We start from the raw sequence: 23,549 nt of genomic DNA on the forward strand, positions 1-23,549 counted from the left end.
CGGCATTAGATTCCTCATTCAGCACCTCTTGAAAGGCAGGTATTGTTGGACAATTTTCAGTTGTGTGAACATTGCAAGCACAAATACCACAAATAGTTTCCTTAACCTTATCCTTCTTTAGTTCCATGGCCTTGAATTTCCTTATGAGATTAACCATTTTAGCATTGATATCATCATCCTCTTTCAGAAGGTATAATCTGCTCCTTTCATTTGATTGAGTGGGCCTAGAAGTGGTGCTTGATTTTGGGTAGGTGTCTCATGATTGTGCATTTTCAGCAAGTCTATCCATGTAGTCCCACACGTCATCGACATTTTTATTCATGAATTCCCCATTACACATTGTATCAACCAATTGATGCATGGAAGATGTCAAACCATCATAGAAAAAGTGTGTAATGCGACACGTTTCAAAACAATGTTGTAGGCATGAACTGACAAGATCCTTGAACCGCTTCCAACATTGAAAGAATGTTTCATCCTCTTTTTGGGCGAAGTTCATGATTAACTTTCTAAGGGTGTTCATTTAATAATGTGAAAAAATTTCTTTATGAACTCCCTTATCATGTCATTCCATGTCTCAATAGATCGGGGACGTAGTGAATGCAACCACGTCTTAGCTTTCTCTTTCAAAGAAAAGGGAAAAAGTTTCAGTCTAACCGTATCCTTAGACATGTTAGGAAAATATAAAGTGGCTATAATCTCGTCAAACTCTTTCAAGTGCAGATATGAACTTTCAAATTCAAGTCTATGAAATTTTGGAAGGAGTTGGATCATCTCTAGCTTAATATCCATATGTCTTGTATTTTCTGGAAAAACCATGGATGAGGGTGTGCTCACCCCCGCCAGTTGTAAATAGTCTCGCAAAGTATGCGGTGGGGTGCTTGTTGCACCTTATTCTCATCCTGGATTTCCTCCACCCTAGGTTGGGGTAGATTTGGAGGTAGCCATAACTTTGGTTAACTCTGTGGATCTTGAGTGGTGTCTAATCCTTTGATGGATAGATAACCCCTCAACCAATCCTCCTTCACTCAAGAGACATCGAGTTGACCCACTCGGGCATGAAACACTCTCAGCCCTTAATTTCAGAATCTATCTTAAACCTAAAAAGAGAAAGAGAAATAGAAATCTAGAAATCTAGAAATAGAAAGAGAGAGAATTGGAACGAAGTTACCAAATTAGAAGTTTCTATGTTATGATCCTGCAAAAGAAAAAGGAAAGTGAATTAGTTTCTTAAAAAAAAAGAAATAAGAAAGTTTTGAAAAATAAAAATAGAAAGATGAGTTAGTATCTAAAACTAAAAAGGAAAGTTTCTAAAAAAAAAAAGTAACCTAGTTTCTAAAAACGAAAAAGGAAAGTTTCTAAAAACAAATTAGGAAAGTTTTTAAATTTAGAAATAGAAAGAAAAGTTAGTTTTTAAAAACAAATTAGAAATAACCCTAATCTTATCTTATCTTATCTTATCTTATCTTATCCTATCCTATCCTATCCTATCCTATCATATCCTATCCTATCTTATCGTATCTTATCTTATCTAATCTTATCTTATTTTATTTTATCTTATCTTATCTTAACCTAATTCCAAAACTAATCAAATTCAGAAAACGCAACCGTCAATCCCTGGTAACGGCACCAAAAGCTTGTTCACAACCCAAGTGTAGGGTCGCGATGTGGTAATAATCTCACTGAGATCGAGGTCGAATCCATAGGGACTGAACTTGTGTGTCTTCTGAAAGCAACTAGAAGTAAAACTAGAAGAAGATGAAAATTTAAATCTAGAATATTTGAGTTTAGGGTTTAGGGTTTAGGGTTTAGGGTAATTGTGAGAGATTTAATGAAAAACTTAATAAATTCAAAGGTGGGAAACTAGGGTTTTCAAGGATCCACTTGTAGAGATTAGGGAGATCTATACTCGATTCAAGGACACAACTGGAATCAGAGTCTCATCTTATCCAATTGGAAGATATCTCAGTAAAACCAAATCTGACCTTCCTTTGACCTAATTCTCAATGGATGAGAGGTGTGAGAACTGGAAGTGATTCCATCACAAAACCATGTCCATGAGACAAGGTAAACAACATGATTTACCAATCCCACAACCAATCATAAGAGAATCATAAAGATTAGAAGGATTTCATCACCTAACCATGCCCATGGGATGTTGGTGAACAACTGGATTTCCTAATTTCACAATCTCAATACATGCAAAGAATATACTCAAAGCTATCGCAGATCTATTGTAATTTAAGTCACAACAAACCATTAAAAACTGAAAGTATTTCTTAAATATCAAATTAGAATCAAAGATAGTTCAACTTAAACATGAATCAAAGCAATAGAAAACATCTCATCATGCTACAAGCTTCACCTCCTAGTCATAGCTAAGAGGTTTAGCTAACCATAGACATGATTGAACTAGAATCTCTTAAGAAAAACATAAAAGTAACTAAGGAAAGGGGAAAAAACTCATGGCGACGGCTTCTCCACGCTTTTGCTCCACTCCACAAACCCTAGATAATCCCTAGGAACATCCTAGAGAGTCCTATTTATAGTTGTCGAACTCTAACTTTCGCACCTACTTGGAAAACTCTAAAAACTGCCTCAAATTTACACAGTTTTTCAAAATAGACTTCACTCTGCGTAATTTCACAGAATGACTCAGAGTGTCAGAATATGCTTCTTCAGGACACTTTCAGGAATATGTTTGTTTTCAGGACAATTTCAGGATTTCTTTTCTTCACTTCAAATATTTGATTCTCTTTATTCCTCACTTGGTTTTCTTAGATCTTTAACTTGTGAATTCTTCAATCTTGGCCTTTTAAGATCCATCCCTTGCCTTGGTGATTCTTAAGCATCAAATCCATGCTTTTAACACCCTTTTCAATCTAAGCTCTTAAATTCACCTTGCAACACAAACATGAGTAAAATAAAACATTAAGCATTATCATGTTCATAAAATCAAGATATAAATGAGGGATAATATGTAATATTTTACCCTCAACAAACGGTCGGATGACTTGATCTATAGATGAAGATCATTCTCAACTTTCAGATTCATGTTGGAGGATAGATGTAAGATTAGGATAGCTAGATTGGTATCGTACACATGTACATATTAAGTTAGATTTCATCGTAATACTAGAGAACTTTCAATATTTGGGTATTGAAAAGTTTGGGGTGTTACATGACAAATAATGGAAAGTGAGTTTCATCGGAAACACTATTTTCCTTCCTCTACTTTATATGAATCCAAATATGCTCACAAAATTTTCGATCGCCGAATCCGGTGTCGGTAGCCTCCGTAGTGCCCCATTCTCGGATCCCGGCACTCACATGCCAAATTTCGATCCTGAGATCCTACAATGAGGATTTTCAGTATAATTTTTTTTTGTAATGGAGCATAACCAAGTTACAAAATAACATCACCACATATCCACTATATCAAAAACTTTAAGTACAATGCGAAAAGGGAAATACAAGGTAATCGAAAAGCTCCAAAATGATCTGATACGCGCTCCTGCCTCAGCGCTGCTACGATCAAACGACACCTGCACGTAACAGTCGTGTATAAACTTATAAAAGCTTAGAGGGTGGGGTAAGTGTGTGCACAAGGCAAGCGCCAGTGTACAATATCAGAGTAATGTGAAAATATACGGTAAGTCCATGAATGCTATCAGTTGTACTAAAGCTATATAATGCAAGGCATAAATGCTATCAGCCATACCAAGGCCATGCGATGCGAGGCCTAAATAGTTAAATGTCATATGCGAGATGCAAAGCAAACATGTCAGTCATCATCAAGTACACATATCAATACAGTTCCTCTCTGGATGTTACCGGAGTCTAATACACTTCACACTAACTGCCTCCTCCCTAGCTGCACAGCCAAGCAAGTGGAAGAGACCACACTATCCGCCTGACCAGTAGCCTGTCAATACCTACTTGGCTCGTCGATAGCGGACTTATTTGCGAGCTGGTCAGACTCAGCCTATCTTATAGCCCCCTCACTCGGGCGAATAAGGTCACACCCCCTTCCAACCGACTACGACACAGTAGGAGACGCGGCCTACTGGTATTTGGCACTCGGGCGCTCGTGTATCCACTCGGTCTAGATGTAAGAGCATTCTTGGTACCAAAAAGGTTCTGAGATTTTCACCCAAGAACATCCTAAGTGCCCACAATGCTAGAGCCAATATTTCTGATATCCGATACGACCATCCATGATGTGCGTGTAGAGGCCACAGCCCTGATGTCGCTAGGGCGTGCAGTGATACGACACACAATGCAAAATGCATGAGTCACACCGTTAGTCATACAACAATCCTATGCGTACCACGCGATCATGTGGGGCACTCCGTCTTATAAGGAGTCCCGTAAATGTTTCAGCCCAACGACTTATGCTATGATCAAACATTCCTCATATCAAGTATACATATGATGCGTATGGGCATGAATCATGGAGTTATATTAAGCATGTTATAAAGTGATGAATTATCAACAAGTATGGGCCTATCAATGGGCCCTAAGGAGTGTTACAATGCGGACATTTAACCAACATTGTACTTACAATGTGGACATCAAACTATTATTGCTCCCAAGGCATAACCCGCCATAAAGGTCAACACATAAACCATGGTGGAATCACATTCAATAGGCCTTATGTACATCCCATTGAGCCTTGACCCACGGGCCTCCAATACATCAAACAGACCTCATAACTTGGGCCTCATATATATCAAGGTGGGCCTCAACAACGGGCCACAAATACATCAAGATGGGCCTAATCACATGGGCCTCATATATATACCAAGGTGGGCCTCAATGGATAGCCACAAGTACATCAATATGTATTATATATATATACATATATATATATATATATATATAAATGAATCATATCAAAAGACCAACTGGACTGCACTCCAAATAACAGTGGTGAGAATGATTTCTATCATTTAAAACTTTCAAGGCCCGTCATAACATTTATTTTTTACCCAATCTGATCATAAGGTCACACAGACCTAAATTAAGAGGAAAAACAATTTTCCTAATGATCCAAAACCTATGTGACAACAAGGTTTCAATGGCAGACACTCAATCCCTACTGCTTTTGCTGTGTGGTCCACTTGATACAGGATCTGTCTCATTTTTGAACTCAAGCTTTAAAATGATCTTTCAAATAGTTGGATGGCTTGGATGTAACACATGCATCATGGTGGGTCCCACAGACCCTGCTGATGTCAACAGCAGTGGGACCCACTGTCCCTGTAGAATGGGTGGACATCATGTATAAAACACATACCCTATGGTGGGTTCCACCATCCATGGACGGTGGGAATAAAACACATACATCATTGTGGGTCCCACGTGGGGCCCACCATAGCATTTGTTTTCCATTCAATATGTTGATAAGGTCGCACGGACCTGGAGGCAGGGGAAAAATAAATTTCATATTGACCTAAAGCTTCTGTAATACCCAAAAAGGGTTTAATGGCAGCCGTTCAATCACCACTGTTCCCTATGATGTAGGCCACCTGAGCCATGTACATGGCTGATTTTTGGAGGGGGCCCACTTCAAGAAGGGGCCCACCGAATGCATGGAGTGGATGTTGAACACACATCATGGTGGGGCCTACGGCTGGACCGTGGGTCCTGCTGTCCGTCTGCCCAACGCCGCAGTCGCTGCCTGCGCACCTCTAGCAGCAGTAGCGTCTGCTGCATATATTACTTTTTTTTTAAATCGCCTATTTTCACGGTTTTTCATGTGTGGGGCCCGCATCGGAAGAATCCACCCCGCCCACTGGTTCCCATAGCTCAGGACAAGCCAAACAAGCCCAATATCCTATATATTTTGGTGTATAGAAACAACAGGGGGTATTTCAACGGTAAGCACGTTGTTTGTTATGCTATGGCCCACCCGAAAGTTGGATTGGCCCCATTTTTTGGCTCAATGCCCAAAATGGTTTGGGGAAAGTAATGGATGGTGTGTGGGGCCTACCCAAGCGGTCTACCCAAATAGCCTTGAACCTAAGGGAAATATTTTTGTTTTCCATTAACGTCCAGCGTCCAGGGACGCTGGACGGTTTGACCATTTCAAGCCTAGAAGGTGGGCCTGCTCAGGTGGGCCACCAAATGATGGATGGTGTATATACAACACTTATAAAGAGGGCCCTACCTACAAATGGCTTGAATCAAATACATGCTTCATGGTGGGGCCCATCCAGGTGGGCCACACAACCACATCATCATATACAAAACTAATGAAAAAGAGAGGGAGAGAGAGAGAAAGAAAGAGGGGCACGTGTGATGGAGGGACCCTGACAATATGGGCCCTCCTTTGCAATCAATCATACATTAAGTGAGTCCTATTACATGTGGATCCATCAAATCGAAAATCAACGGTGGAGATCCTTTCTCCACCAAGATGTAAGGTCTAGATGACCTTATTCATGAAAGGAGAATAAACATCATGATGGGGTCCATGGAGAATGGCCCCATCGTGGAATGATCATGAGGATCAAGGTGGGCCATCGGCCACACCTAGGGTCCAAAGTGAGATCCATACCATCAATCGGTAGGCCTCACTTGGCCCATCATCAAAACATGAAAAATCTAGCCTAATAAGCACCCACCGTTCGATCTTCTTGGTCCGTTGAAAAGCCGATCTCCTTGTGCTTCACTTTGATGGAAGGTGATGAAAGGTGAATGGCTAGGATGAAGGATTTTGGGGTGGGAAGTGGGCCACACAACACTCTTTCTCTTTTTCTCTCCTTAGAAAAACTTGGACATGTGCACCTCTTGGTTGCTTGGAATTTGTGTTGAGAAAGAGACAGAGAGGGTTGTAAGGAGTGATGGATGTGAGGTGAGTGATGGTGAGTTGAGTGATGGATGTGAGGTGATAATGTACTTGACATGTATGGGTGTGTAAGAGAGAGAGTGAGAGAGAGTTGACTTAGTGGTTGCTTGACTTGAGGAGAAAGAAAGCATTGATTGATTGATTGATTGATTGATGGGATGGGTTGTAGAGATTCTCTTGGGATTGCAAATGTGCGGTGTTTTCCTCGAACTGAACGCGGGCCCACATCTCTCAGCCAAGGTATCAGATCGGTATACAAGACGCGGCGTTGGAACCTCAGCGACAATGCGGTCACAATGGTACAAGTCTCGGGTTAAACCAACTCAAATCTACAAGATATGACTTAGGATCACACGCAAACGTCGATTATATGTCGCAAGTTGCTGGAATTCGACGAGAATGATCGCAGGAGTCGACGGAACAGTACGGGCTAGGATACGAGCCTTACAAAATAGGCCCGCATCTTTGATTTTCTTGTATTCCTTGGTCTATAAGATGGTTCATTTATGAATCTAAGAGGAACACGAGTACTTGTAAAATAAGCTAATTCTATAAGGATTGTGTATAGGCCCTCCATGTTATGTTTATGGCCTCTAACCTGTCTGCCAATGTCACCCCAATGAAAGTTGGACACCTAAAACATCAGGCTGATCCAATCATCCGTTAGTTACCTCGAGAATTAGGAAGTTTTTCAGTGGTTTTCAAAACTTAGTTTTCCTACGGTGTGGCCCATGGGTAGGCTGAGTTTTTGTTGCATCCTATTATTGCAAGCTGATTAGGTGCAACCCACCTTGATGTGTATATATATATATATTCTATATCGATGTTGTCCATACGTTTTGCCTAATTATTTTAGGGCATAAGTGGAAAAAAATGAAGTAGATCCAAATCTCATGTGGACCATACCTTAGGAACAGTGGTGACTGAACACCCTGCCATTTAAAACTTAGGGCCCAAAATAATGTTTATTTGCCATCCAACATGTTGATAAGATCATATAAACCTGAACAGAGGAAAGAAACAAATATCAGCTTGAACCAAAACTTATGGCCCATAATAAGCTTTTAATGGTCCATCACCATTATTTTCTATGGCATGGTCCACCTGAGATTTGTATCTGCTCCATTTTTCTAAAAATGATCTAGCAAAACATATAGACAACGTGGATATAGAATATATACATCAAGGTAGGCCCCACGATGAGGGCCGCACTTAATCGGCTCCCCCATTATCATGGTGGGGTTTACATAATCCATGGGTTGGATCACATACTATGAACGCCCTCCCACACGCAAAGTCACATGCATGGCAGAATGATGCCCATATTTTTTTTGCTTTTTTCGTTTGTCAGTTTTGACTTTGGTTTGATTTAACGTGGGGTTGACTCGGAGGTAAAACTATATTTGACTTAGAGTCGCCACTAGTCAGATAAAGTTTTGGAATCTAGAAACTATAGAATCGCTTACAGGTCAGGGAATCGTAAGATTCCCCAACTTAAGTGACTCCCATAGGACCGCAAATTCTGGGTAAGGGTCTTGGTTACCGAAAAGGAAGCATTAGGCACCCTTTTCTGCCCATGCAACACACGATCTCTTCTTTACAGAACTGTACATTTTTTATTTTTTTATTTGGATTCAGAGTAACTTCTAATATAATAAAGCTAAGCCATACTATACTAAGTCGTATGGCCAGGATAGGCAAAATAAGGAAAAGAATAAAGCAGTAGCAAAGTAAAGAAAGCACACAAAGTTAAGCCATACCGCAAAGACTTTTTAGGGTTTGGGTAGGTGAAATAGAAGAGCACTTAAGGTAGTAGTAAAGAAAAGAATACAAGCAGGGTTAAGCAATACTTTGCAAGCTTTTTAGGGCTTGGGGTGGGAAAATATAAAAGAAACAAAAAAGAATAAAAGTATGGGTGGTGTAGATGTTGAAAGTATGTAGGAAATGTGCAGATTGGAATACAGCTTGACTCTAGATGTGAGAAGGAAAATGGAAAATCAAATACCCTTTTTTGATAAAAGGGATGGCCGAAGGTCCTAAATTCCACATTTACTCATTGACTTCAGCATTGCCAGATGCTTTTGACTTCTCTATTGAGAGAGATGTGGACAGAGAGTCTTCCTTCAGGGCGACATGTCTGGTGGTCAGAAGCTTCGGAACAAAAGAGGTTGAATTGTCAGTGTTAGAAATCGAACTTTTATTTGGGCAGAGCTCCTGGGCCGTTTCTCCCAAAGCTTCTCAACACTGGCACTTCTTTCTGTCTCATGAATTCTTCCCCCTCTCTGGCTCTCTCTACTCGGTCTTTCCCTTAGTGTTTTCCTCTCTCTCTCTCTCTCTCTCTCTCCTCACTCCTTTCCATTGGATACGCATTGCCTTAAATTGGCAAAGGGGTAATGACATGTAAGTGCTATAGCTCGAATTAGAATACAATGAGCTGGGACCATCCATGGAAGCAACAAGATTAGGTGCATGATCCATAGGCTCAGGACAACTTCTTATTGGTAGTCAGGGCAGTTACGCGCAGAAACGGTTGAGCAGGACCGTATCTATGCCGATACGGTCTTAGGAAATCCGTTTATAGGATTACGGATTTCACAGAAACATTTTTTAGTTTATAACCTTTTTGTTATTTAATAGTGCTCCATGGGTAGTCTTGTGTTCGTATGCTCTTATTGCCTTATCACCTGTGCACTCTGGCTATGGTTGATCTGCGCTGATGGCTATCTTTAGGGTGCAATTTTAGCTATATGTGTGTGTTGCTTCGAGTCCAACTGAAGTTAACAGGTGGGATCTAATCCCATTTAAAGTGAGGTGTCTACACATACACACAATATCGTGGGCACCGCACCAGTAATGTGTCTTGGATGGGCCATAGTTCAGAAGTAGCAGTTACCATAGAATCCTCGCCATCAATTTTATTCACCTTATTAGAATGTTATGTTCATCACTAACCATTTTTATTTTTAGTTTTTTTTTTTACTAGGTCATAGTACAGTGACCTAAATGAACGGTGCCACAAGTACAGTTAGGAAATGGCTCTACCATATTCTCGGTCCACCAAATGAATCTACCTCATCATATCACTTTAATACTTTGGTAGGACGCAATGGATGATCTCCAGGAGCCTACAAATTATTGAGCCTACTTTAAATACACTTGAGTGAAATCAAGTTTTCCAAAATTTATATCTTAATTTAGTGCATGATGACAAAAAAAAAAACTATGGTTATTTGATTATCTAATTATTAGATTGGTGGACATTTAACGGATGGTTAAAAATGAAATATATCCAATGGTCCTATTTCAACAAACAAACGTCCAAGAACCTAAGGCTAGGATTGTAATGAATTTGATATTAGGACTTTTGGTGTCGTGAAAGGGAGATCCACAATTTACTCTGTTTAATTTGACCTAATTATGCTGTGTGTACAATTTTTTAACACCTGCATATCAAGTGTCATACACAAGTACAATTTTGAGATTGTGTGATGCAGGACATGGAAAATTAAATATGATATGCAAGATCTCAGGCTTAGATCCTACCAATTCAGAAACAATCACACAAATTCCACGTCCCACATGAAAATCCAAACATACAATTAAAAAAAAGGGAATCTATGCGAGTCCAAGCCGACACAGGCTAGGACTGGACCAATAAAAATTATAAACCAAACGATGTCAAAAGGAAATAAAATCAACTACTCGTGCATAAAAATCAGTCCCTAATCCAAGGGATTCCCTAATTTCAATTCAAGGAACCCTAAGGTGATAAAAAGGGGCAAATCAATTAGGGATCATGTAATTTAGGGTTAGGATTCATGAAAAATGGCTATGAGAGGATAAAAGAGGATAAAAACTTGAGCCAAAAGATGATCCAGCGTGTGGACAACAACAATGGCCCAGACGGACGTGCGTGTGATCCAGGCCGCATGTGTGTGGGGCCCACTATTCAGAAAAAGGCTACCTTGGCCCTGGTTGGCCAAGGATGGACTCTAAAACTCCCAAATCTCAGCTCGATCCGATGTACGGTTTGTGCGTGGTGCTCCGCCGAAGTTTCAGCTCGCCTACGGGCCAAAATCTGGAAACCTGCTGTAATGAAGAAATCTGATGCAAGAAAAGGACAAATTCGAAGTACGGATGGTGGGGGAAGATGAAAAAAAAGATAATGGAAGATGGGGGTGAATTGGGATCGATGTGGCTTCGCACCACGGTAGTTAACCCTTCGAAAAGGGAGAGCTTCGCACCCACTTTTGAATTCTTCCACAACTCACGAAGAGAGCAGAAAAATAAAGCAGAAATTTTTTATTAACTTCAATGAATGAAAAGAACTACAAGGGGTGCCTATTTATAGGGAGAATCCTATACCCAAAAACTCGCACAATGTGCGACACCTATTACTTGGCGATGAAGTAAACTAAAATAAAAACTAAACAAGGAAATCTAAAGCATTCACGATGTTCTAAATAATAACAATAAGCAAAATCTAAAATATAAAACCAATCCGACGAGTGGGCCACGATCATGAGATCCCATGATGGGCTTTTCTTGACTATCGGGCCACTTTTCTGAACCAAAACTTGTCTTCTAGCTAGGAGGCCCTCCTTGGACGTCGTCATCGAGCCAGATCGATGGTGGGATCCTCCTTCTACGTACGTACGTGCGTAGGGGTGGTGGTGTGCGGGTGTGCGTGTACACGATGTCCTCATCAACTCTCCCCAGCTGTGAAGATTTCGCCACTGGCGAAATAAAACTCCTGAACCACTCTAGGATGTCGAGATCAAGTCTCTGAAGCTCCTCCTCTGTGAGCCACGCACTGTCCGAAGTTGGGCGTGACTTCCATTTAACTAGGTATTTCTGAAACCCGCCATTCGACGTGAAAATTATCTCATGGTCCAGGATATCCTTTATTCCCTCTTTGGGTATATGAAGGCTAGGTATGGGAGGCAGAGGCTGGGATGAAAGGTCGGGAAGAGGCCATGGATCAAAGGGTAAGGTTGGGACATCAGGATGGGTGGGCGAAGGGCTGGACAAAGTATCAGTGGGTCCCTGAAAAGTAACTAGATCCTCCACATTGAATGTGGAACTAATTCCCATTGAAGGTGGAAGATCTACCTCATACGCATTGAGACGGTTTCGCTTTATAATTTTGAAGGGCCCAGCGCTACGCACGTGTAACTTACGAACGGCCCCTGGAGGGTACCGCTCGGGCCTGATACGAACCATCACAGAGTCCCCAATATTGAACTCTTTGAAACGTCTATGTAGGTCTGCAGAAATTTGTAATGCTCATTACTAGTAGTGATCTTTCGCCTGATTTCTTGATGCAATGAATGTATGTGATGCGCAAAAGATTCTGCAGACTCTGATGGCCTATGGGACAATGACATGGGGATAAGATCAATAGGTTTCTTAGGCTTATAACCAGTAACGACTTCAAAAGGACTTAGACCTGTGGACCTATTGATAGAACTATTGTATGCAAACTCGGCTATGGGTAGTACGGCATCCCATGTCCTGGTATGCTCTATATCCCTCCTAGGGGACTCATCCGGTAGATCATCAAGACAAACATCATGAAACTCATCCACTACCGGAATGACCTCAGTGAGTAACTCTACACTAACATCTGGTGCACTCTCTCTAATCACAAGGCTGCACATGTTGTACCCCTCAAAATAGTGGTCTTAATGTCCCTCATGGGGTGGGTACACGGGTGCACGCCCATAACTGATTTCTTGGCCAACTCCATTCATTGGTCTATCCTTCAGGCCACCTGCTTGAGATTGGACATCTACCCCAATGATGGGGTTTATCCTGGCGATGTTTTTTAGTCGGGCAATGCGTTCATCAAGCTGCTCAAAGCATTGGTTCATTTCCAAGCGCTTAATCATAAACTCCAACTTATGGGACAACTTGTTTAGTGACTCTTGCAATTGTTCCATGTTTAGTGTAGGGTGTCAACCAAAATTCAGCAATATAGTTGTCAAAATATAAGAGATTTTTTTTTTTAAGAATCGACCTAGTTTTAAAAAAAATGAAAAAGGAAAGTTTTCAAAGAAACAAATTAGGAAGATAAAAACTTGAGCCAAAAGATGATCCCACGTGTGGACAGTAACAATGGCCTAGACAGACGTGCGTGTGATCCCGCCCGCACGTGTGTGGGGCCCACTATTCAGAAAAAGGCTACCTTGGCCCTGGTCGGCCAGGGATGGACTCTAAAACTCCCAAATCTCAGCTCGATCCGATGTCGGTTTGTGCGTGGTGCTCCGCCAAAGTTTCAGCTCGCCTGCGGGCTGAAATCTGGAAAGAAAAGGACAAATTCGAAGTACGGATGGTGGGGGAAGATGGAAAAAAAGATAATGGAAGATGGGGGTGAATTGGGATCAATGTGGCTTCGCACCACGGTAGTTAGCCCTTCGAAAAGGGAGGGCTTCGCACCCACTTTTGAATTCTTCCATAACTCACGAAGAGAGCAAAAAAATAAAGCAGGAATTTTTTATTAACTTCAATGAATGAAAAGAACTACAAGGGGTGCCTATTTATAAGGAGAATCCTATACCCAAAAACTCGCACCATGTGCGACACCTATTACTTGGCGATGAAGTAAACTAAAATAAAAACTAAACAAGGAAATCTAAAGCATTCATGATGTTCTAAATAATAAGAATAAGCAAAATCTAAAATATAAAACCAATCCGACGAGTGGGCCACGATCATGAGATCCCATGATGGGCTTTTCTTGACTATCGGGCCACTTTTCTGAACCAAAACTTGTCTTCTAGCTAGGAGGCCCTCCTTGGACGTCGTCATCGAGCCAGATCGATGGTGGGATCCTCTTTCTGCGTACGTACATGCGTAGGGGTGGTGGTGTGCGGGCGTGCGTGTGCACGATGTCCTCATCATTGTGGCTTGGAGACGGTGGGTTCTACACTTTAGTGGGTCTAATATGGGGTAATATTTTACATGTGTACAATTTATACTGCCATGTATTAAATCATGGATCATCTGAAAGTAAAAAAAATGAGTTTTTTTTTTCCATATAGCCACCTGCTTTTAGGCTATGAACCAAAAATTGCCCTTTTAAATTATTTCAAAAAAATCATTTATCTTTTGAATTTGGATCCTCAACTTGCCACAAATAGGTTTTTCGTGTTTTACTGCACTGTGATTGGTCTATATCACCACTGATGTTATTAGCAGTGTGTTGCTACATTAAATGCAGTCTGTCATGATGTGGCGCAATCACATTACAACAAATACGTTTTTCTTGTTTGTGGCAAACAGACAATCTAAATTCTTATCTTTTTCATATATACATAAAAAGTCACTTTTGCATGTTGACTTTGATTGATGAAGCATAAGATAAAAGTGAATGTTATCTATGAAAAGAGATTTTTATTATTTTATCGGCATTTCCACTATTTTTCCGTAGTATATGTGTGGAATATTATCAACCCATTCAATGTATGAAATGTTACTTCAGGTGGTTAAAGCAAAAGGTTGGTGAGGGTCACTGCTTAGTCATTGTCCATCAAAGTGATTTATGATCCGCCATACACGTGATAATATATGGTCTTGTCACCCCCTTAATGATTTCTTGTTCTCTTCACAACCTTGTAGAAGCTATGTTCTCATGATCATGCTTCATTGATTATTTTAATATTGGATTATTAGATTGGAACTTGAGCCATTCAAACTTCTTTTCAATGTTCCAAATTCATCTTCATAAGTAATTATATGTTCAACAAATGTTTTTTTTAGGATGTAAATGTGAATAGTTTAGATCTTCATCTAAGTTGCATTTGGGGTGAAAACTTATAAGGTGTGCACACACTTATTAAAACCCTCCCACTTCCAACCCTTTATTTCTCTTGTTGTGATGATGATTGTCCCTAACTCATCTTGTTGCATTCAGTTGTAGGTAGCCAATCCCTCTTTTTTTTTTCTTTTTTTTTTAACAATGAAGATGAAGATATTGAATAGTTTAGATCTTCATGTAACCAACCCACCTACCTTTATTTAGACTCGTGGTTTCATTCCTCTAAGTGACTATTTCTTTGTGCATGTATAGCCAACTTGATCAAGTGATAAATTATAGACATTCAAGTGGGATGATAGAGCTTTTACCAATGAGAAATGTTTTAGTGCTTCAAGAGCATTATAACTTATAATGCTCTTAGTGATATTATGAACCTCCCCATGCGAGCATAGAATGACCTCACTTCCTGAACTTTTTTTTAGCTTCGTTTGTGCAGTTGGAGTATCGTGTTGACTCAGATGTAAAAATATTTTAACTTGTTGTTAGTACTAGCCAAATGAAGTTTAGAATCTACAACCAGCTAGAAATCATATAATCACTTAATGTTAACAAATCATAAGATCCCCTAACTCAATCGACTCTTGTGATTGATTTATAACAGTAAATTCCTAATAAGGACCTTAGTTACGGAAAAGGAAATGGTTAGGACTATTTTTTGCCCATATGATGTATGGTTTCTACTTAATGAGATTTAATGCTTTTTGGAGGATTCAACAGAATTTCAGCGTCACTACATCTAGTCGTGCTTCAAATAATTTAAAACTCTAGGTAGGTAAAAAGAAAATAAATAACACCTAACCTTACTTCATAGAGTGTAAGATTCTGAATAGGCAAAATAAAGTACAAGAAAATAAACAAAAAGGGAGTATTGTATAATAAAAGATAAAAGAAAATGAGTGTGTTCTTGATGTGCTTGGGATCTGTGGAATAAAATATAGGTTAATTTGAGATCTGAGAAGGAAAAGGGGAGACCTGAAGCCCTTTTTTGTAAAGAGGATAGTCAGATATCTCCAAATCTAATTCTATTCTTTAACTTCGGTAGTTTCTTCTGCTTGGTATGTTCACTTTTAGTTGGACATAGTGATGATGCAATTAGGCCTTTTTTGAACCTAACGAGAGTTGGAGTGGATTTAGGCACATGCGACTGGTATTTGATAGTAGTGCGCCGATTTCGGCTTACCCTGGCTAGCGCTTCAACCAGCCTAGAATGATCTCAACAGCCTTCTACCTCTCTTAATTCTCAAATGTTACACACGGATGGGGCATTGTTATAGTCCTTAAATAGGCATCCATGAAGTTGAGGAGCGCATGTTTGGTAGTACTGTCCACCAACTGATTGATCCTCGGGAGGGAAAAACTATCTTTTACACATGCCTTATTAATGCAGGACAGGCTAAACTAGAATACATGTGTGAGCAAAAAAATTATCCAGTGAAATAAACTAAGAAAATCGATTGAAATATTCAATATTCCACATCATAGTAAAGATAATAATGAAGGAAACATATAATGGTTGAAGACCATCATCACAATCTTGCAATACCGTATTCAAATCATGCATGGATTGGATTCGGCGAGGGATGAGACCTCCCGATCTTGCATGGTTTCAATCCAATAGTCAATGCACCTTTTCTAGTCCAGGAAATCAAAGGATTTCTGGAATGGGGACTTCTAAAAAACCTGAAAGAGGGTTTGGATCAATTCTCATATTTTTGGGGTATGAGGACTTCAAGAATCTAATTATAAACAATAAAAATTAAAGAATACTAGGCATAGAAAGAGAAGAAGAAGGTTGGAGGGTTAGAAACAAGATTTAGAAGAAGAGGAGATTAGGAGAAGATAAGAAAATACCACAGCGAGAAAGGGAAAGGAGGCACCAAGCTTTCATTAAAAACATCATTAAGTTTAGGGTAGAAAACCCACTATTTATAAAATTTGGATTTTAAAAATGACTAAACTACCTCAATAAAAAATGCACAAAATAAAGCTTTCTAAAAAATCTCGCATAACAGATCGGTCTTCTAACTCATCATACACGTGTGTCCTCCTAATGTTGGGCCTTCAATTAATCCAGAGACATGTGTAAGGTCTTCAAAATCATCATTGGTTGTGCCACGAACCATCATGGAGACATAAAGATGTACTTGTTGGCCACCTTCGTCTTTGATAAACTTTAAAGGGTCTGATGTCCTCATCAACTCCCCTTGGGTGAGAAGAAATCAGCACCGACGAGTTAAGACTTTTGTGCATCTCGAGAAGGTTCGAATCAATCTACTGCATTTTTGCTTCCTTAAGCCACGAGGAATAGGATAGTGGCTTGTTCTTCCATTTGACAAGGTACCTTTGGAAGCCCCCATCTCGTGTGAAAACAATCTCCTCATCCATTATCCCATCAATCTCTTCCATATGGTCAATTGATGATGGAAGGGGTGGAGTGGGTTGAGAAGTAAAGTTGGAAAGTGGTTAAGGTTGGGATGAAAAAACAATGGAAGGGTTAGGACAAAGGACCGAATCTTCTACATTGATCATCGGATTTATTCCTATTTTAGGTGAAAGGTCTACCATGTATGCATTAAACCCAATTTTACGCAATACTTTGAATGGTCCAATACTGCAAGCTTATAATTTCTTAGTGGAACCCTGAAGAAACCGCTCTGGTCTAATCATAACCATTACATAATCCCCTTCATTAAATTCTGTCCACCTACGATGTTGTTCAATTAAACATTTATAATTATCATTACTCACATTTATTCAATGTCAAATATGTACATGCAAGTCATGAATGTGTCGTGCAAATGCATCAGCTGACTTAGAAGATCTGTGGGTAACTGACATGGGTACAAGTCTATGCGCATCCTACGTTTGTACCCACTAACAATTTCAAATGGACTCGACCTTATAGATCTATTGAATGAACTGTTATAGGCAAACTCAACTATAAGTAGAATCAAGTCCCAAGTTTTCATATGTTTACCCACTAAGTATCGTAAGAGGTTTCTAAGGCTGTGATTAACCACCTCAGTTGTGCCATCAGTTTGTGTAAACCCCATACTTTTTAGTACTCGGGTGTTACCATGAGAACTTACCTTAATGTAATCACGAAGCCGATTCGTCTAAACATCTACCTCCGTTTAAACTTAAATCCAACCATTAGGAGGATCTTCATTTGTAGATCGAGCCATCTGGCCCTCTAAGCATAGGACCAGTGGTTAGATCTCCACTTATACTGACTTTAGGACACCTATAACTAGTGAGGAGTAAGCCTGAGACACTTGCGTTATTGGATCGCCAGATTCAACCGTGGGAGTGCCAATAATGGGTACGTAGGACCCTATAAAAGAATAATCAAGTCGTCCATCCGTTGATTTCCAAATCAATCAGTAATATCGGACCCCTAGATCCACCATCCATTCGATTTACAACTAACATGGAGTGGTCTAACACTTCAACATAACAATTAAATTGTCCGATCTATATGGATGACATGGAGGTTCATCTAAGCTGGACTAGGAAGCCTTATTGCAGTTAGGATCAAACTAGGAAGCTATTTGACCATTGGATGGATGGAAATCATAGTTTGAACTTAAAAACAAACGTCATGTGGCCCATCTGGTTAAAATAACATCAATTTAAAATAAATAATGGCCCTGGGTGGCTCACTAGTTAAATGAACAGTTCTGATAATGGGAATGGACCACATACCACCTCGAATCAATGATAACTAGCACTTAATGGCCATAATTCAGATGATATGGCCCACCTAAGTCATGGATCTGCTTCATCCTTTGGGATGGGCCCTAATGCGGGCTGACAAAGCCAATGAACGAGTAGATTTTTATCAGGACATCTCTATGGGCCCCATCCTTGATTCGTGTACACGACCCGTGCATGCACCAGTCATTCACTGGACTGGGGAATCCAGTCAATCGGGTTTGACCCGATGGAAATGGCAAGAGATAGGGAGCTTTCTCCCACTAGATCTAATTCAAATGAACAACGTCCATTTTTCTCTAAACTTAGCCCAACATGATCATCTTTTGGGATGATCCAAACCATCCACCTTGTAAAGCATCTGAAGACGACCAGTCCCTGCCCAATCTCGTCCATCGGATCTCACAATCGTGCGCACAATCTCAGCCACAAACTGAGTTGCGTGCAGCTGTTTTGCCGAAAATGGAAAAAATCTGTTTTTCTTCCTCTTTCTACGCTGGCAATCCACGTGGGTTGTCTCTGCAGCATCCCAACCCTCCATTCTAATCCATCTCAACCCTTCATTTTAGGGTTTCAACCCTGCTAAAGACCAAACCAGCAGCCGGCTTTGGCTTGACAACCACATGTGGCAGCTGTTGCAAAACAAATCACATCTCGACTGTTCATTCTTAATCCAACCACCTGGGACTTGTTAGGGTAACATTAGAAGGGGGAATAAATCTAGCAAGGACACCCCTCCTTCCGTTTCTACGGCTGTTGGAGAAAAACTTTCCAACTCGTTCTCCCTCCAAACCCATTGAGAAAATCTCCTCAAACCTTCGCTTTCCTGCATCCACAAGCTCTGTTGCGTCCCTAGTGACTGTGCCATACTGTTGAAATGAAGAAAGGAGCAGCGGGAGGAAATCTATCATTGACGTCGATGCCTTCTTCTTCGTTGTTCGACTGCACCAAGTGAGTGTTAAGACTGAAATATTGCATAATTTTTCCCATTTACATCCTGGTTTTATGAACATGAATCAACTTAATCTTCTATTTTACTCATGTATGTGTTGTAAGGCGAATTTAAGAGCTTGGATTGAAAAAGGGTGCTAAAAACCATGGATTTGATGCTCAAGAATTACCAAGGCAAGGGATGGATCTTAGAAGCCTAAGATTGAAGAATTCACATGCCAATGATCCAAGAAAATTAAGTGAGGAATGAAGAAAATTGAAGATTTGAAGTGAAGAATCTTGAAATCATCCTGAAAAAGTGTATTCTAAAACTCTGAAGTCTATTTTGGAAAACTATGCAGCGTGAAGGTTTTTAACGAAACTGTGTGGCAAGAAGTCTATTTTGGAAAACTGTGTAAATTTTACGCATTTTTTTAGAGTTTTCCAACTTTGTACGAAAATTGGAATTCCCCACTTATAAATAGGGCTTCCTAGGGCATTCCTAAGCATTATTCAAAGCATTCAAGACCAAGATTTAAGGTTTTTAAAGGGTTTTCAATTTTATAAGTTGTTTTTTCTTTTTAAATTTTTTTATTTGCATTTATTTCTTTCTTGTTGCTTTCTTTCTCTATTCTAATCATATTTTTCTAAGTTCCTTCTAGCCCAAGCTAGAAGGGAAGCACATGGGTTTAATAATTCTTTAAGTTATGATGATTAATTATTTTAATGATGAGAAGAATGGTGTATGCATGTTATCGATTGTTTAGGTTTAGTTTTTTTATTCTCATGCTAGATCTATATGTTTCCATCATATGAGATCCACATTGATGGATAGACTTATCCTAGATCAATCAGATTTCCTAGATAGGAGAGGTTCTCAACCTGTTATATTTCTTTGATTTTCATTATCTCATTGATATTAAATTCTTAAAATCACTGATGCTTGAGAATATGTATCAATGTGGCAAATCCATGATTTTCTCATCTTTTATATCATTTATTAAAATATTTAAACTGTTTTATTTTTCGATTAGGCTGACCATAGTGCTCCGATCCTAGTTATATTGTCCAAGTCATCATGATTTTAGAACATTAACCGATGTGTGGAACTTTGAAGCTTGGGTGTTATTTTAATTCAGTTGAATTACATCCATTCGAAAATCCCAAAATCAAATTATTAGTTTAGTTTTTATTACTTAGTTTGTTTTGCATTTGATTTTCTCCTTCTCGCAATTCATCTCCCTGGGAGATCGACCCTGTATTCACAGGATATTACTTATAAACCTCTGCACTTGAAGGCAAGCAATCAGTGAGTCAGATTGAGCCAAACACCAAGTGGATGATATCCTCGTAAGCCCAGATCCCCTGCAAGTTGAGAAAGAGAGCGAAGAAAAAAGAAGAAGAAAGGATGGAGGAGAAGAAGATGGGGAGGCTGAGCTGTTGCTCACGGTGCAATGTCGCACCCCTATGTTGTGTTGCACCAGCTCGAACCGAATTGAGTCTGGTTCGAGCCAAGGGCTCTATTGTGTCTCTAGAGAAGAGGAAGAGAAGAAGGTAGAGAGAGATGGGAGGAGAAAGATGAAGAGAAGAAGAAAGAGGGTCAGAGAGAGCATGCGCATGTGCCGCACCATGACTCACTGCCGAGTCACCATAGGGGCTTGACTTGCCAGGTTGTTAAGTTGGGTCGAGTCTAGAGTCCTACCTGGTCTCCCGAACAAAGAGAAAGAAGAAGAAGAGAAGAGGGTTGGTTGTAGTTGGTCTGACTCGGTCAAGTTGGGTTTGGGCCTAGTCCAGACATTGTTGGACATTCCAGCAAAAATAAAAGAAAAGCAAAAGAAAAGAAAGAAAGAAAGGAGAAGAGAAGGAGAGGGAGCTTTGGTGCGACTACTGTTGAGTCGAGTTCGAGTCGACTCGTTAACTGATTCGGCTACTCGAGTCAACTTAGTGAGGTTGCGTTGAGCTTCCATCATTGCTAGAGTGTCAGTGGTGGTCGGTTTGTCCAACAACATATTTATTAGATTGAGTTAATTTGAGTCCCCAACTGGCTGTGTCAATCGGATTGATCCAATTGGGTAAGTCTAACTTAGTTATTTAAATTAGAAATTTATTGGTCAGTTTTAATCATATATATTTGAGAAATTTTATGATATGGGGTCGAACCTGATTCAAGCTACTTCACGCCCTCAAACCCTATGACGATGAACACTCATATCCTAAGGTGAGGACTTACCCTTTGAGCTTTCCACTTAAATTTATCAATCTAGACATAGATGATGCCTTGATTTCTCTCATTGAATTACTTATCTTACTATATGAATATGCTAATCTGTTGTGAAATTGATTCTTATGTTAGATAATGGACATGTCGCTTTAATTTTAGCAAGAAAAAATGATTTGATGATAACATGTTATCTTTAGTTATATATTTGTTAATTAACTGTATGTTTGCTGCTTGCGATTAAGTAATGGTATGAATGGAATCGGTCATGAACGTACCATCTTACAGTCCATATTTGACTTACGTGGCTTGGATCGCACATCTTCCTTATATGGCTTGGATTGTACATTGCCTTACATGACTTAAATCACATTATGTGCCCTTTTTTGGCTTTGATGGAACATTGGCGGCCTTTTGTGGCTTGTTGGTTTTATTCACATATCTTGTTGATTTTCGGATCATTATGTGATATTCAGTCGTCTGGTGATTTTTGGGTGGAGCTGAAGTTCGTTTGTCGATTAAATGGTGAAGTAGAGTTATGTATGTTGGTTTTCTAGCCATCTTACGGTATTCAGTCGTACTGTGATTTTCAGATGGAGAGGGAATTCACTTATCGATTTTCTAGTCATCTTGTGGTGTTCACATATGATATGATTTTTCGGGTGGTCTAGAGTTTATATGTTGATTCTTTCTTCATCTTGTGGTGTTCAGTCGTATTGTGATTTCCAGGTGGAGCGGGAGTTCGCTTATCGATTTTCTAGTTATCTTGCGGTATTCATGTACGATATGATTTATGGGTGAAGTAGATGTTTGTATGTTAATTCTCTCTTCATCTTGCGGTGTTCAGTCGTATCATGATTTCTAGGTGGAACTGAAGAAGTTCGCTTACTAGTTTTCTAGTCATCTTGCGGTGTTTACATACGATATGATTTCAGGGTGAAGTAGAGGTTTAAAGCTTGATTTTATATTCATTTTACGGAGTTCACGTACAATGTGATTTTCGAGTGCAATAAAAAGTTGTATGATTGATTATTTGACTATCTGGATATGTTCACTTACATTGCGATTGCTACTACATTTCCTTAATGTTGAAATTATATTGATTGGCTTAATTTTTAAGTATATGATCATGAATATGAATTGCGCTGCTTAATATATCCATTATTATGACTTGCGATTTATCCTAGATTATAAATAATGAGTGTGTAATCTTAGAGGGTGCTCTTTACTGCGATAGCCATTGACGTTATCAAACCATATCAATTAATGCAGGTGTAGAGCGAGCCGATGTTATTCACTAGGTTGCTAGAGCAGATCAGATAGCTGAGAAGCTAGATGGAGTCCCTGCGACCCATATTAAGCTCCATCACTAATTGATAGATTCCTGTTTTTGTTTAATGAACTTTGTTATTTGGGATTGTATAAGTCCTGTATGGGTGCTACATTTGAAATTTTATGATGATAAAAATATTTTTATACAATGCATGTTTTACTCTGCCAACAATTGCTGCTAACTTTGATATTTGATAAGATGGTTTAAATTTAGACTGAATTTTAAAGGCTAGCACTCGGGTTTTGGAAAACGAGTAATATACTCAGGTTTCGAAAATCGGAGCATTGCAGTTTAGGGCTGGTATGCAGTAGAAAACTACTAATGTGTTTCCATCATGTATCATTATGTCTTCCAAAAATAGCTGGTAAATCTGACATCACAATCAGACACTATGGTTTTAGGTAAACCATGGAGACAGACCACACCATCGAAAAAGACCTTAGCAATATTAAACGCATCCGAAGTTTTAAAACATGGGATGAAATGCGCCATCTTAGAGAAGCAATCCACAATTTTCAAAAAAATGAAATCGTGCTTTTTAATCGTATTGGGAAGCCCAAGCACGAAATCCATGTTAATGTCTTGTCATGGAGCATGTGGCATAGGTAAAGGTTTATATAATCCAGAATTTTTCTTTTGCTGCTTCGCCATCTAACACGTTTTACATTGCTCTAAAATTCTG

General features: G+C 39.5%; 1 non-coding gene across 1 annotated transcript; it reads left to right on the forward strand.

Moving 5' to 3' along the window:
- The first annotated feature begins 410 nt into the window (after positions 1-410).
- On the forward strand, positions 411-517 carry LOC131228386 (small nucleolar RNA R71). The gene has a single exon (XR_009162890.1). It is a non-coding gene; the product is annotated as a small nucleolar RNA R71 (small nucleolar RNA).
- The last annotated feature ends 23,032 nt before the right edge of the window (positions 518-23,549 follow it).

Source organism: Magnolia sinica, chromosome 15, assembly GCF_029962835.1.
Source record: "Magnolia sinica isolate HGM2019 chromosome 15, MsV1, whole genome shotgun sequence".
Taxonomy (NCBI): domain Eukaryota; kingdom Viridiplantae; phylum Streptophyta; class Magnoliopsida; order Magnoliales; family Magnoliaceae; genus Magnolia; species Magnolia sinica.